Raw genomic sequence first — 13,444 nt, forward strand, 5'->3', positions numbered from 1 at the left:
AGGCTGGTTCAATCTTCAATTCATAGGCCTATCAGAGACTCTAGGGAAAACAAATAAACAAAAACTCCTTAAATGTTAATGGAAAACTTTTGTTTGTGCCTTAACTTTTTTCCTTCTTTTTCCTTTTTATTTTTTTAATAATAAAGTATAGCAGCATTCATGTGTAAGCAGACAAACATAGCAACCCCTCTTCAATCACATAGTGTTGAAACAATCTTAATAAACTTTTAATTTGTCACTCTGTGGAAAAACATGCAAACCAAAGCAATTATAAGAAGTAGGTATCTACCAACACAAAATTTCCAAGAAAATAGTTCATCAAAAAAATCTTTCAGTTTAACCAGAAAAAGTTATATCTTATAGAATACTCTTAAAATTTCCCTATTCTTGTGACATATGACGCTGAGACACATGCACTTGCTTCTTTGACTCAGTGTTCCCAGGTCAAAGGCTGAAAGTTTGATTCCTTTATTAGCCTGATGACTCTCCTGTAATATTTCAGTAATAAAGCTTCCATTGCACTCCACCTACAAACTGGTGAACTGGTCCAGTTATGTGTTGGAAAAAAAAAGAAGGCAGGAAAAGAAAACAAACCTGTTATGAGGCAAGGAGAGATAATTTAGATCTATCTTTAATATGTTCAATCCTCGGGAAGCTTGGTGGTGAGCTCTGTAGTTACCAGTGACGTTTCTGTCAGAAATCAACAAGAGCAAAGGCCTCGACTGTGGATATTGTATTGAGAATTATCAGATATCCACTAAAAGTAGGTCAGTGAGTCTTGAGAGATGTGAGCAAGGGGGAGAGTAGAGAGTGGTAGATTTCCTGTCGTGCAATTCATACTTTGGATTTAACTCTGCTGCAATGGGAGCCATTGGTGCTTTTTGAGCAGAAGAATTAATGATATGATGTGTTTAAAAAAAAAAACAAAACTATTTTGGATGCACTGTGAGAAAAATTCCTCTTCTTTCTCTCTCTGCCTTTCTCTGTATCTCAGTCTTTGTTTCTGTCTCTCTGGATTTCTATTTTTCTCTCTCTATATATATATGTATTTATATAGTACATAAGGTAGAGTATACCTCTAGAGAGAGACAGATATATAATATAAAACCTATGTACAGTATATTTATTATATATAATATATTTTTAAAAGCCTATATATATTATTTATAAAACATATATAATAAAATATGTATGTAATATTCAGTGGCTCATATTTTTAAGATGAATATTATGAATGTTATGGCAGTGCCAGTGTTTAAAATAATCTCTAGTTATACCAGCTAAATGAATTAATGAGCAAATTAATAAATACATGAATAGATTAATTGATGAATGATTTGGAGAGTATGTTTATATATTATCATAAAAATATTTGGTGGTACAGATGAACACATGATATGTGATGGCTTAGCTAAAGATTGTGGGCAATTAGTTTGAAAGAATAATTTACCTAATTTACATATGCATTTGCACTTAGAGTTTAGGATAATCTAAGTACTAACACAAAACAATTAGCATGCTGAATTTGTTTTCAGAGTCAATATTTACTTCTAAACACAAATTAAGTCACATTTTGAACCAAGAAATTCTATCATGTGCTCAATAAGACTTCACCCACAAGATGTTGTTTATGAGTTTCTACTTTAACGCATCTGGATGAACCAGTGTGCTATGCAAAAAAACTTCATTAGGTCATGGATCTGAACTGTCCTCAGTTCTCACCCGCTAGTATAATTGAGCAATATGGACAAGTAAATTGTATCACTTACTTATTTGTGAATTGTGTATCTGGCAATATTATGATACAACTATTCAAACTTCACCTACTAATTTTCTTCCCTGTATACCTAGAAAAAAGTGAGAATAAATTAAGTCCATATAATTAGAAATAGAAAAGTGTTCAAATACAATTCATGTAAAATCTATCACCAAATACAGAAACAATTACTTTTTTCTTTTTTATAGACTATTTGATTATAAATATACTTATATGTCACCTTAGCATTTAAATATATCACTTTGGGTATGTCTGTCACTATACACTATATTGTAAGCCCATAGAAGAGATGCTAATATTTTTCTTGCCTTTGTATATTCTACATCTGCAGATTGCCTGATGTAAAGTAGTGTCAGTAGAGTTTTACTGTTTTTATCATTCACCAAAAATACCACATGTAGGTATCATTCACATACCACAACTTTTACCTCTTTTAAGTTCATGACTAAGCAAATTTTAGTAGATACTTACATCATTATGCAACCATAACATAATCTAATTTTAGAAGATTTCCATAACTCGAAAAAGAAAATTTGTACCATATTATAATCACTCTTCATTCCTACCCTCAGTCATAGAAAAACATTTTATGTTATTATAGAATTGTTTTCTGGAGTTCCCATTGTGGCTCAATGGTTAACGAATCCGACTAGGAACGATGAGGTTGCGGGTTCAATCCCTGGCCTTGCTCAGTGCGTTAAGGATCTGGCGGTGCCATGAGCTGTGGTGTAGGTCATGGATGTGACTCGGATCTGGCATTGCTGAGGCATTGGTGTAGGCCAGCTGCTGTAGCTCCGATTATACCCCTAGCCTGGGAACCTCCATATGCCACTGACATGGCCCTAAAAGGACAAAAGACAAAACAAAGAAAAAAGAAAAATATGCAGAAGACAAGTTAGACCACATATAGTAGGGAAATTACTTTTTTGACAATCTGAACGAGATCCTGCTGTACAGCACAGGAAACTATATCTAATCACTTTTGATGGAACATGACGGAGAAAATGTGAGAAAAGGAAAGTATGTCTGTATATAACTGGGACCCTTTGATATACAGCAGAAATTAACAGAACATTGTAAATCAAATATAATAAATTTAAAAAAAAAGAAAAATGGAAGTTTTCATCGTGGCACAGCAGAAAACAGTTTGACTAGGACATCATGAGGTTGCGGGTTCGATCTCTGCCTTCGCTCAATGGGTTAAGGATCTGGCGTTGACAAGAGCTGTGGTGTAGGTCACAGACACTGCTCAGATCCTGCTGTGCTGTGGCATGTAGGCTGGCAGCTGTAGCTCTTATTTGATCCCTAGCCTGGGAACATCCATATGCCGTGAGTGCAACACTAAAAAAGCACTAAATAAATAAATAGGCAGAACACCTAAATAGACATTTCTTCAAAGAAGACATACTGATGGCCAGCAGGTGCATGAAAAAATGCTCAACATCACTAATTATTAGAAAAATGCAAATCAAAACTACAATGAGGTACCACCTCACACTCGTAAGAATGGCCATCATTAACAAAACAAATAAATGCTGGAGAGGATGTGGAGAAACTCCTACACTGTGGTTAGAATGTAAGTTGGTACAACCACTATGGAAAACAGTATGGTGGTATCTCAGAAAACTAAGTATAGAACTACCATATGATCCAGCAATCCCACTGCTGGGCATGTATTGAGACAATAACTTTCATTCAAGAAGATACATGCACCCTATGTTCATTGTAGCATTGTCCATAATACCCAAGACATGTAAATAACCTAAATGTCCATCGACAGATGAATGGATTAAGAAGCTGAGGTACATATATACAATACAATACTACTCAGCCATAAAAAAAGAACAAAATAATGCCATTTGCAGCAACATGGATGAAACTAGAGATTCTCATACTAAGTGAAGCAAGTCAGAAAGACAAATACCATGTGATATCACTTATATATGAAATCTTAAATATGGCATAGATGGACCTATCTCCAGAATAGAACCAAATTCATGGACATAAAAAAATAGGCTGTGATGGCCAAGGGGTGGCAGTTGCAGGGGGAGTGAGATGGACAGGGTGTTTGGGGATAGTAGATGCAAACTATTGCATTTGGAGTGTATAAGTAATGAGGTGCTACTGTATAGCACAAGGAACTATATCCAATCACTTGTGATGGAACATGATGGAAGATAATATGAGAAAAAGAATGTGTATATATATATATATGTATAACTGGGTCACTTTGCTTACAGCAGAAATTGACAGAACATTGTAAATCAACTATAAAAGCAATCTAAACAAGAAGAAAGCATGATCTTTTAAAATTGAATTAACTTGGCAATGTTTTAGAAATAATTTTGATGAACTTTTATATTAACATTATTTTTAAGTAATGTCATATTGCCCCTGTGTAATATTTCCTTCTTTGTATAAATTTTGATCATTTATATTTTCAAAAATTCCATGATTTACACTTTTTTGCAAGTTATGAGCATAGTTATATAAATTATTCCTTTTAATATACAACAAAGGAAAAACACCTAACAACCCTTATTCAAGTATTTCAATTCTTTTACTTTCTATACTTTCTCTATGATCGATAAAATGTCACTCAAAGATTTATTTCAAAGTCATTATTTATTTATGGTAAACATAATGATATTTTCACATTCTAATATGTGATCTACATTACAATAAAATAATACATTTTCTCTTAAAATATACTCCAATATTTTCTTATCTACAAATTAACAAAAGTAGAACTTATGTTTTCTTATAGCAAAATATTACCAGTATAGTATCTTCTGATAAACAAAGGTAACACCAGTGGTAATGATTCAGGGATGTCTAAATTCCTCAATTTTTTGTTATTATTCTCAGTCAAGGAGCTTTATTTTTTGTTAAGCAGATTTTCAGGTGTGTTAACTTATAAAAACTGTAGATTAATATTACCGCATTCATCAAGACATTGTCATACTTATCAAGGCCTTATATTAACATTCCAGGTTTTATCAACAAAAACACTCTCTTTGAAATGAGTCTCAGCAGTTTTAGAAGGAAATCAACAGTAAAATCAGAGCCTTAGGAACTACTTTTGGTTAATGTGCTATTTCGGAGTTAATAAAGCACACTTTCTAGGCAGACCGAAATATAGCAATTACAATGCTGAGAAAATGTACTTTTTTATTTATTTATTTATTTATTTTATTTTCCCACTGTACAGCAAGGGGGTCAGGTTATCCTTACATGTATACATTACAATTATATTTTTTCCCCCACCTTTTCTTCTGTGGCAACATGAGTATCTAGACAAAGTTCTCTCAATGCTATTCAGCAGGATCTCCTTGTAAATCTATTCTAAGTTGTATCTGATAAGCCCAAGCTCCCGATCCCTCCCACTCCCTCCCCCTCCCAGCAGGCAGCCACAAGTCTCTATATCCAGCACAAATGAACATCTCCTCAGAAAAGAAAATCATGGACTTGGAGAAAATGTACTTTTTAATTGTAGTCATAATATCATTATTTTCTACTTTCTTTTTTTCCACTGCCCTGAACACTAAAAGAATATTCTCACTGACATGTATTGACATATATTATACTCATTGAACATTTATAACATTTATTATATCTGAAATTTATATTGGATGATATTTCTGCTTCCTCCTTACATTAACAGGTAAGTTAATTGGTCATTAGGAAAAAAGACTTAACATGCTTGTAATTTTTTCTTAACTTCTGATATGCTATGACTTTAATCTCTAAAAATATAATAATACATTGAGAGAGAAGGGTGTTTTAGGCAGAAAAGCTTGTAATTATGACAGTATATAAAATTGCATAGATTTAGATTGACTTTTCTCCATATTTCATTAGAAACTAATATTAACATCTGTGAAAATCTAGATGTAAAGTCTCTACTTGAGCAATTAAAGAGAAATCATTCTACTATAATTACAGTTCATTAGGTGATATTAACTTGAGAGTTTGTTTTAAAAAATTGTGTCAAATCGAGTTGGCATATTTTTTAATTCCTTTTTGCTTATTGCTCTGCTCAGTAGGTTGGAGGGCCACAGCAACTCAGGTCAGAGTTGTCATTGGTATCAAAAGTACTATGAATAAAGCCCAAACTACAACTGTTTTGTGAAAATGTAAAGTTGCATCTTTTTAAATAAGTTAAATTATCATATGTCATCTGTTGAATATGTATCAAAATTATACCACATTTTACTTTTAGGTTTAAGACCTACATTAAATGCAACACGCCTACATATGGATATGCTACATATCGCTCTGCTCACCTTATCCTATTTTAAAATCAAGGCATGTATTACAACTTAACACTATCATCAACTAACATTTAAAGGCTTGAAATAACATGTTTTTGAAGAGTGAGTGAATTGCAGTCAAAAAGCCGGAGTAATTGAAGCTGAATTGACTGGTTCCATTGGTTAGGAAAAAAAAAAAAAGAATTTATTATGACAATTCAATGTAAAATTGTCTAGTTAAGCATAAGGTAAGAATATTAAAGACTACTTTCAGGGCTTATTACAGCTTTGCAAAATATTCTCTAGGGTAAAACGTATATTTTAGATGAATGTCTAATTTACTAGTCTTTCATTTAACAAAGCAGTATTTTAATGAATATTAGCAATTTCAGTTTAAGGATCAAACTTTAAATAAATGACTGACTTAAAGAAATAATTTCCCACTTGCCTTCTCTGTCCCTTTTTCTAATTTCTCTCCATCAAAGCAGAGCAGTATCTCAAGACCAAATTGCCAAGCAGTGTCGTGATAGGGAATGAAAGCCTCCGGATACAGAGAGAAGTGTATTTACTTTCTTTCCAAAATAGGCAATACTTATGAGCTATCGAATCTAAAAGGAAAAAATTCTGTGATCTATGATGTAAAATTAGCCTAGGACCATATGAATGTTGACATTATTTCTTACTTCTCTGAAAGGGTCATTATTTTGAAGTTAATAATTTTAAAAATTCCCCAGGATACCATAGAAATTGATTTTTTTTCCTCTTTATCTTTTGAAAGAAAATGATTCTTGTATAATGATACTTGTACTCTTGTCAGGCCCAATTTAACTTTAAGAGGAATTGATTATTCAATGTATGTAGTAGGTTCTATTTAATACAGCAATTCTTCAGTTACAAAAGGAAACTTACACACTGTCTTGTCTCTTCTCAACTCTCTGGAGTCTAGAAATTGTTACTCGCTGATATGTGGTTTGTTTGTTTTTTAATGAAATAGTCCCTATTATTTCTGTCCACCAATAACTGGATTTTAGTAGTTGCTTTGATTCTAAAATGTCATGGAAACACAATTCAGTTAAGTTAACTGGGAAAGAGAGGAAGATCCATTATGTACGAAATCAATTACATGTAATCATAATCATAATTGGTCCAGCATTTATTACTACATTCAGGCCCTAACAGAATAACATGTGGGAGTCAAATGCAACACAGCTTTCACTGTAAGTGTCATGATTTTTATTCCAAACTTCATTCAGGCACACAAAGAATACTTCAAGCTTCTTAAAAGATTTAACTTAATTTTTACTATATGTGATTTCAGTGGTACCATTATTTTACAAAACAAAAATAATGATAAAATAATAACTAATCCATGGATCAGAATTCTGATAACTAATATGGTTAGATAACTAACCATATCAGAATTCTGCAGGAAAAAAAAATATGTGTGACTTCAATTTTGGTATATATTTTTTCACAACACGCATATATATTTGAAACAATGTAGTGATAACTAGCAGAATCATTTATCCCTATGTTTATTGTCTTTAGAATTCTATAAAATTTAACTTGATATATTCAGTCAAATGTTTACAGAGCTGACTCAACAACACCATTTCACTTTATTATCCTAGATGGCATTCCTTTTAGAATCTAATGCTCCATTGTTTAAGAATGAATATTTAGGCACAGTTTTCACCACATTTTCCCAAACTCTTGTGTTTATCCTATTTCTCTCTGTCTCTGTAGCTAGCTTTCTAGCTATCTTGCTGTCTATCTCTATCATCTATTTATTATCCTAGTCATGTAAAAATAAGATTAGGTCACAACAAATTGCTAAAAGGTATATGGGTTATATTCAATAAAATAATCCACTTAAGTCATTTTTGTCTATATACTTTTAAAAACACAAATATATTGAAATGAACACAGAAATTCTGCTGGGAATTGGAACTATTGAAGAATCATCATTATTACTATAAGATATCTTTTTAAGAATGGGCAGAGGAGTTCCCTTTGTGGCTCAGTAGGTGAAGAACCCGACATATTGTCTGTGAGGATGTGGGTTTGATTCCTGGCCTCAGTGGGATTAGGATCTGGCCTTGCTCAAGCTGTGGTAGCCTAGTGCCGCAGCTCCAATTTGACCCCTGGCCCAGGAATTTCTGTATGCTGCAGGTGGTGCAGCCATTAAAAAAAGGAAGGGGGTGAATAGAAATAAATATTGGTAGTGAATTCCAGTTGGCAGATTTAATTTTCTAAGGTATCATATTGATAACGTAAACACTTAATTAGAGATCGATGTATAGTATAATTAACTGTAACTAAGAAATGTAAAACTATACTTTCTTCAATCCAGCAGGCAAGATTAATAAGTAAATAATGGTGACTTCCTCCAAAAATTCAGATGATGAAGCCCTAATCCCTTATTAAAATATAAACTGAGGCATATTGGAAACATTGAGTTTGATCAAAAATTGGGTAGCATCCAATTTGACAGTTAGAAAGGAGTTCCCAGCAGCTGAACAAAAGAAGGCTTTTAGAGCCAGAAAGGAGCAAAGATAAGGAAGTTTCACTAGGCAAAAAAATTGAATTGGTTATTGAAAAGTTAATTTCCTTTAGGCAATGGCAGAGGTCATCAGGCAGATTAGTGCTGATTGGGTGATTCCTGATGGCCTAGTTTAGCATTCCATTTCTGAGAGAGCCAAAACTAATTAAATCACAATTTGGTCCTGTGGAGTTTGGGATTAGGACTCCATTCCAGGCTTTTGGGAGGTAATTTAGTTTAGATGAGATTATGTACATGGGGCCCCATAATGGGATTAGTGGCCTTAGAAGAAGAGGAGGAAAATAATGTATATGTATACAAATTACTGTGGAGAACAAGTATATATGTATGATTGGGTCACTGTGTTGTACAGCACAAATTGACAGAACACTGTAAATCAACTATAATTTTTAAAAAATTTAAAAAAGAAGAGGAGGAGAAATCAGAACTTTCTCTTTATCTGCCATCTGCAAACCAGGAAGAAAGCTCTTACCATGTCTAGACAAACTCTAATCTCAAATTCCATTCTCTAGAAGTGTGAAAATAGATTCCTATTGTTTTAAGGCCACTCAGTCTATGTCATTTTGTTATAATTGCCTGAGCACACGAAAGCTTTCTCCAAGAGTAAGTTTATTTTTCTTTAAAGTGGTTATGTCTGTACCTCTGCCTGCCTGCCTTCCAGGGATTGTTTTGCAAATAGAAAATTAATAAATATTTGAAATTATGTGGTTATATGCACTTTTGAGTTGAACATCTTAGTGTCATTCAGGCAATTGCACTAGGAGATAGAAATTTAAATTAAATTTAAAGATTTGACATATCTCTTTATGAAATTTACTTTTACCATACTATTCTGTCATTTATGTCTTTCTGTATGGTTCTCTAATCTCAGTTTCACCAACTATTTTTAGCCTCCACCACTCCCAAAGTATATTGGTAATTTATTCCCTTATATCTCATCTGGTAACACTTGCCCTCATCATTTCAATTTCAACCCAGACTAAACTACTTATTATTTTTTAAAAACATTTCTCAAAGGAATTCTGTTGCTAGATGTTTCATATAAACCTTCATAGTTCGAGACCCATGAAGGTGTACTGGATGAGTGCTAATTTATCTGCTTTTCATCATTGCTTAATTTAGTAGAAAGAAAGTAGGAGTAATTGATTATTAAAAATAAAATATAAATATATTTTTAAAACGTTTAAAGGTAACTGCTATTCAAATTGGAGTGCAAATTAGAATAAATTACTATGGGTAAAAAGTGGAGAAATAGGAGTTCCTGTTGTGGCTCAGTGGTTAACGAATCCGACTAGGAACCATGGGGTTGCGGGTTCGATCCCTGGCCTTGCTCAGTGGGTTAAGGATCCAGCATTGCCGTGAGCTATGGTGTAGGTTGAAGTCACGGCTCAGATCCTGCATTGCTATGGCTCTGGCATAGGCCGGCGGCTACAGCTCTGATTGGATCCCCTAACCTGGGAACCTCCATATGCCTGGAGAGCAGCCCAAGAAATGGCAAAAAGACAAAAAAAAAAAAAAAGTGGAGAAACCAACTAAAATTGATAAGTGCAGAAAGATTTATCATAAAGAATAAAATAAGAAAATGACAAAAAAAAAGTATAGTAAATAAAAATGAAAAATAAGGTCACAGAAGTGTTTGGTTTTCTCCAGCACTTTGCTTCTCTATATTTATTCTCTAATTTTTTTTTTTTTTTTTTTTTTCTTTTTAGAACCACACTCACGGCATATGGAGGTTCCCAGGCTAGGGGTCAAATCGGAGCTGTAGTTGCCGGCCACAGCCATAGCTACATGGGATCTGAGCCACATCTGCGACCTTCACCACAGCTCACAGCAATGCTGGATCCTTAACCTACTGAGCGAGGCCAGGGATTGAACCCACAACCTCATGGTTACTAGTCAGATTTGTTTCCGCTATACCACAACAGGAACTCCATTTTTTCCATTCTTTACATTGTTTCTGAGCAAAATGAACCTAACCTGTATCCTCAGCTCTCTTACTTTCTGGCTTCCAATGTATAGGCCAGTGGGGACCACTAGAGAAGACACATCTGTAGAAGGAGGGGGAGGGGAAGATATGGGGTTAGTATAATTATTACCCTGGTCAAATTCCTGTAATATGACCAACAGGCAGTTTCTCTCCTGTCAAGGTGCCCTCTCCCCATAACTATTTCCTTTAAGCCTAGGGTGGTTGAACACTCCACTGCTGCTAGTTCCAGGAAAATACATTACTTGCCATTTCCTCATAGCCTACCCATGTTTTTGAAATGGGTGCTAGTACAATTACCCAACTTTCCTCAAGTATTCAATTGGAGGGCACCATCTCATTCATGTGGGCAGCCTGTCTAATACAGCAGATGAATAATTGAAGTCATATCAAGGAGGCAAAGTCACAGTTCAAATATAACTTTATTTGATAAGTAAAGAAAGAAAGTGTTTTGATTTTATAAGTATCACTGGAAATAAAATAATATTGAAAAGTTGAATATAAATCAGTGAATAAAATACATCAAAAATGACCAGAAAATAAAATATAAAAATATTAAACATCATAAAAATGAAATATGGGGTCAAACATTTTCCATATATCTGAGGAAATGTAAGAGACAGCATTAGATAATTAGGTACCATAATTAGATGATATGTAATTAAGTCTGTGTATGGTTGCTAGATTTAACCAATACAAATGCATTTGTTCAATTAAATTTGAATCACAGGTAAACAACAAATGCTTTTTTAGTGAAATATGGCCCATACAATTTTCAGTGTTCAATTGAAATTCAAATTTATCGGCTCTCTTAGTCTATTCAGACTGCTGTAACAAAATACCAGAGACTGAGTGGCTTGAACAGCAGACATTTACTTCTAACAGTTCTGGAAGATGGAAAGTCCAAAATCAAGCTAGCAGCAGATTTCGTGTCGGTTGAGGTCCTGCTTCCTGGTTCACAGACAGCATTCTTCTCATTTCCTCATGTGGTAAGTTATTTCATCATCTCTTTTATAAGAACACTATTCCCATTCATGAAAGCTGTATTCTCATGACTTAATCACTTTCAAATACCATCACACCAGGGATTCAATATATGAATTTTGAGTGGATACAAACATTGAGCCTACTGTACCTTGACCTTTAATATTTTAATTGGCAGCTCCAGAAAGATATAACATCTGTGTACTATTCATGTACTATTCACCCCCTATTTGTGAATGGTCATTAAAATGCCTACACCACAGAAGAGGTACTTAATTAACACAAAAGTATTGCTATCAACCAGTCTCCTTTCTAGCTCTCTCCAGGGAGCTCTTGCAAAAATATGGCCCTGGTTTCAGGGACAAAGACTCTTTATGGGGTCAGTGATAAGAATTTGACCTCATCAAAGTTCAGGTAAATTTTTTTCTGTCTTCTCTATTCTAAATGATAATCTTGCTGTGTAGAGTATCCTATTTGCAGCTTCTTCCCTATCAGCTCTTTGAATATATCAAGCCATTCCCTTCTGGCCTGCAAAGTTTATTCAGAAAAATCAACTGATAAGCTTATAGGGAATCCCTTGTACATGACTTTGTTTTTCTCTTGTTGCCTTTAGAATTCTCTCCTTATTTTTTCCAGTTTTACTTATGCTATGCCTTGGTGTGGGCCTTTCTAGGTTCATTTGTGCTTCTTATACCTAGATAACTATTTCCTTCTTCAGTTTTAAGAAGTTTTCGGCCAAAATTTCTCCAAATACATTTTTTGATCCTCTTCTCTCTCTCTTCTTCTGGGACCCCCTATAATGTGAAGTTTAGTAAGCTTAATGTTTTCCCAGAGATCTCTTAAGTTGCTTTCATTTTACAAAGTTTGTTCTTCTTTCTGCCCTTCTGTTGGATGATTTCCATTATTCTATCTTCCAGTTCACTAATGCACTTTTCTGTGCTACTTAGTCTGTTACGCACTCCTTCTAGTGTATTTTTTAACTCAGCTATTAAAATATTCTTTTATGATTGTATCTTTATATTTTCTAGTTCCTTGTTAAATGTTTACTTTTTACATCAATTATTTTCCTTAATTCAGATAACTTTTATTTCCAATTTTTTTTTTTTTTTTATTGGTTTGGGCTGGGGCACATACCAAGGCAGCCTTGTGAAACCTGGCAGTAGGCCTCTCTCTGCCCTGCTTTGAAGACAAGCCAGGACACACATTCCTCATGAGCAGAGTCCGGGCTTCCTACCACCCTCTCACCACCCAGCAGTCTGCCTATCAACCAAGGGGGCTCATCTCTCCTGTAGGACCCTAGGACTGGAAACCCAACCTGAGGCTCTCACAGCTCACTCTCCAGTGTGACTGCCCACTGTGTAATCACCTTTTTCCTCTGAGTTCCCTCCTAGGACACAGGTCCCTACTCAATCACTCTTCTATTCATACTCAACCATATGTGTTAGCTTTCTTACAGCTTTGGTTGTACAAGAGTCCTTCTGTCAGATTATAGGTGGTTTTGAGTGAGAATTGTTCCACATGCAAATGTAATTTTGATGTAGTATTTGGAGGATTCAGCCCCATGTCTTTCTACTCTGCCCTCTCAATCCTCCTCCAAAAAAATTTTTATTTTCTTCATAGACTTTATCAATAACTGCAATGATTTTTTATTTTTATGTCATTTACTTCCTACTCTTCTGTTCATCTCAGCCCATGATAAAATGAACCCCTTCAAGGCAGTCTTTGTATCTCTTGTTCTCCATAATATTCTCATTGCCTGAAACATAGCTGGTACTAACTATACAGTTTTGTATGTTGAAAAAAAATGCATAAAAAGAAAAACAAATTTAATATTCAGTTAGAAATTTCAGTGTAAATAATGTACATAACTCCTAATACATGAG

This window comes from Sus scrofa, chromosome 11, assembly GCF_054392235.1.
Source record: "Sus scrofa isolate SSC_HxYL_T2T_F1_AM1 chromosome 11, Sscrofa_HxYL_maternal_Yorkshire_Landrace_v2.0, whole genome shotgun sequence".
In the NCBI taxonomy this organism is placed as follows: Eukaryota; Metazoa; Chordata; class Mammalia; order Artiodactyla; family Suidae; genus Sus; species Sus scrofa.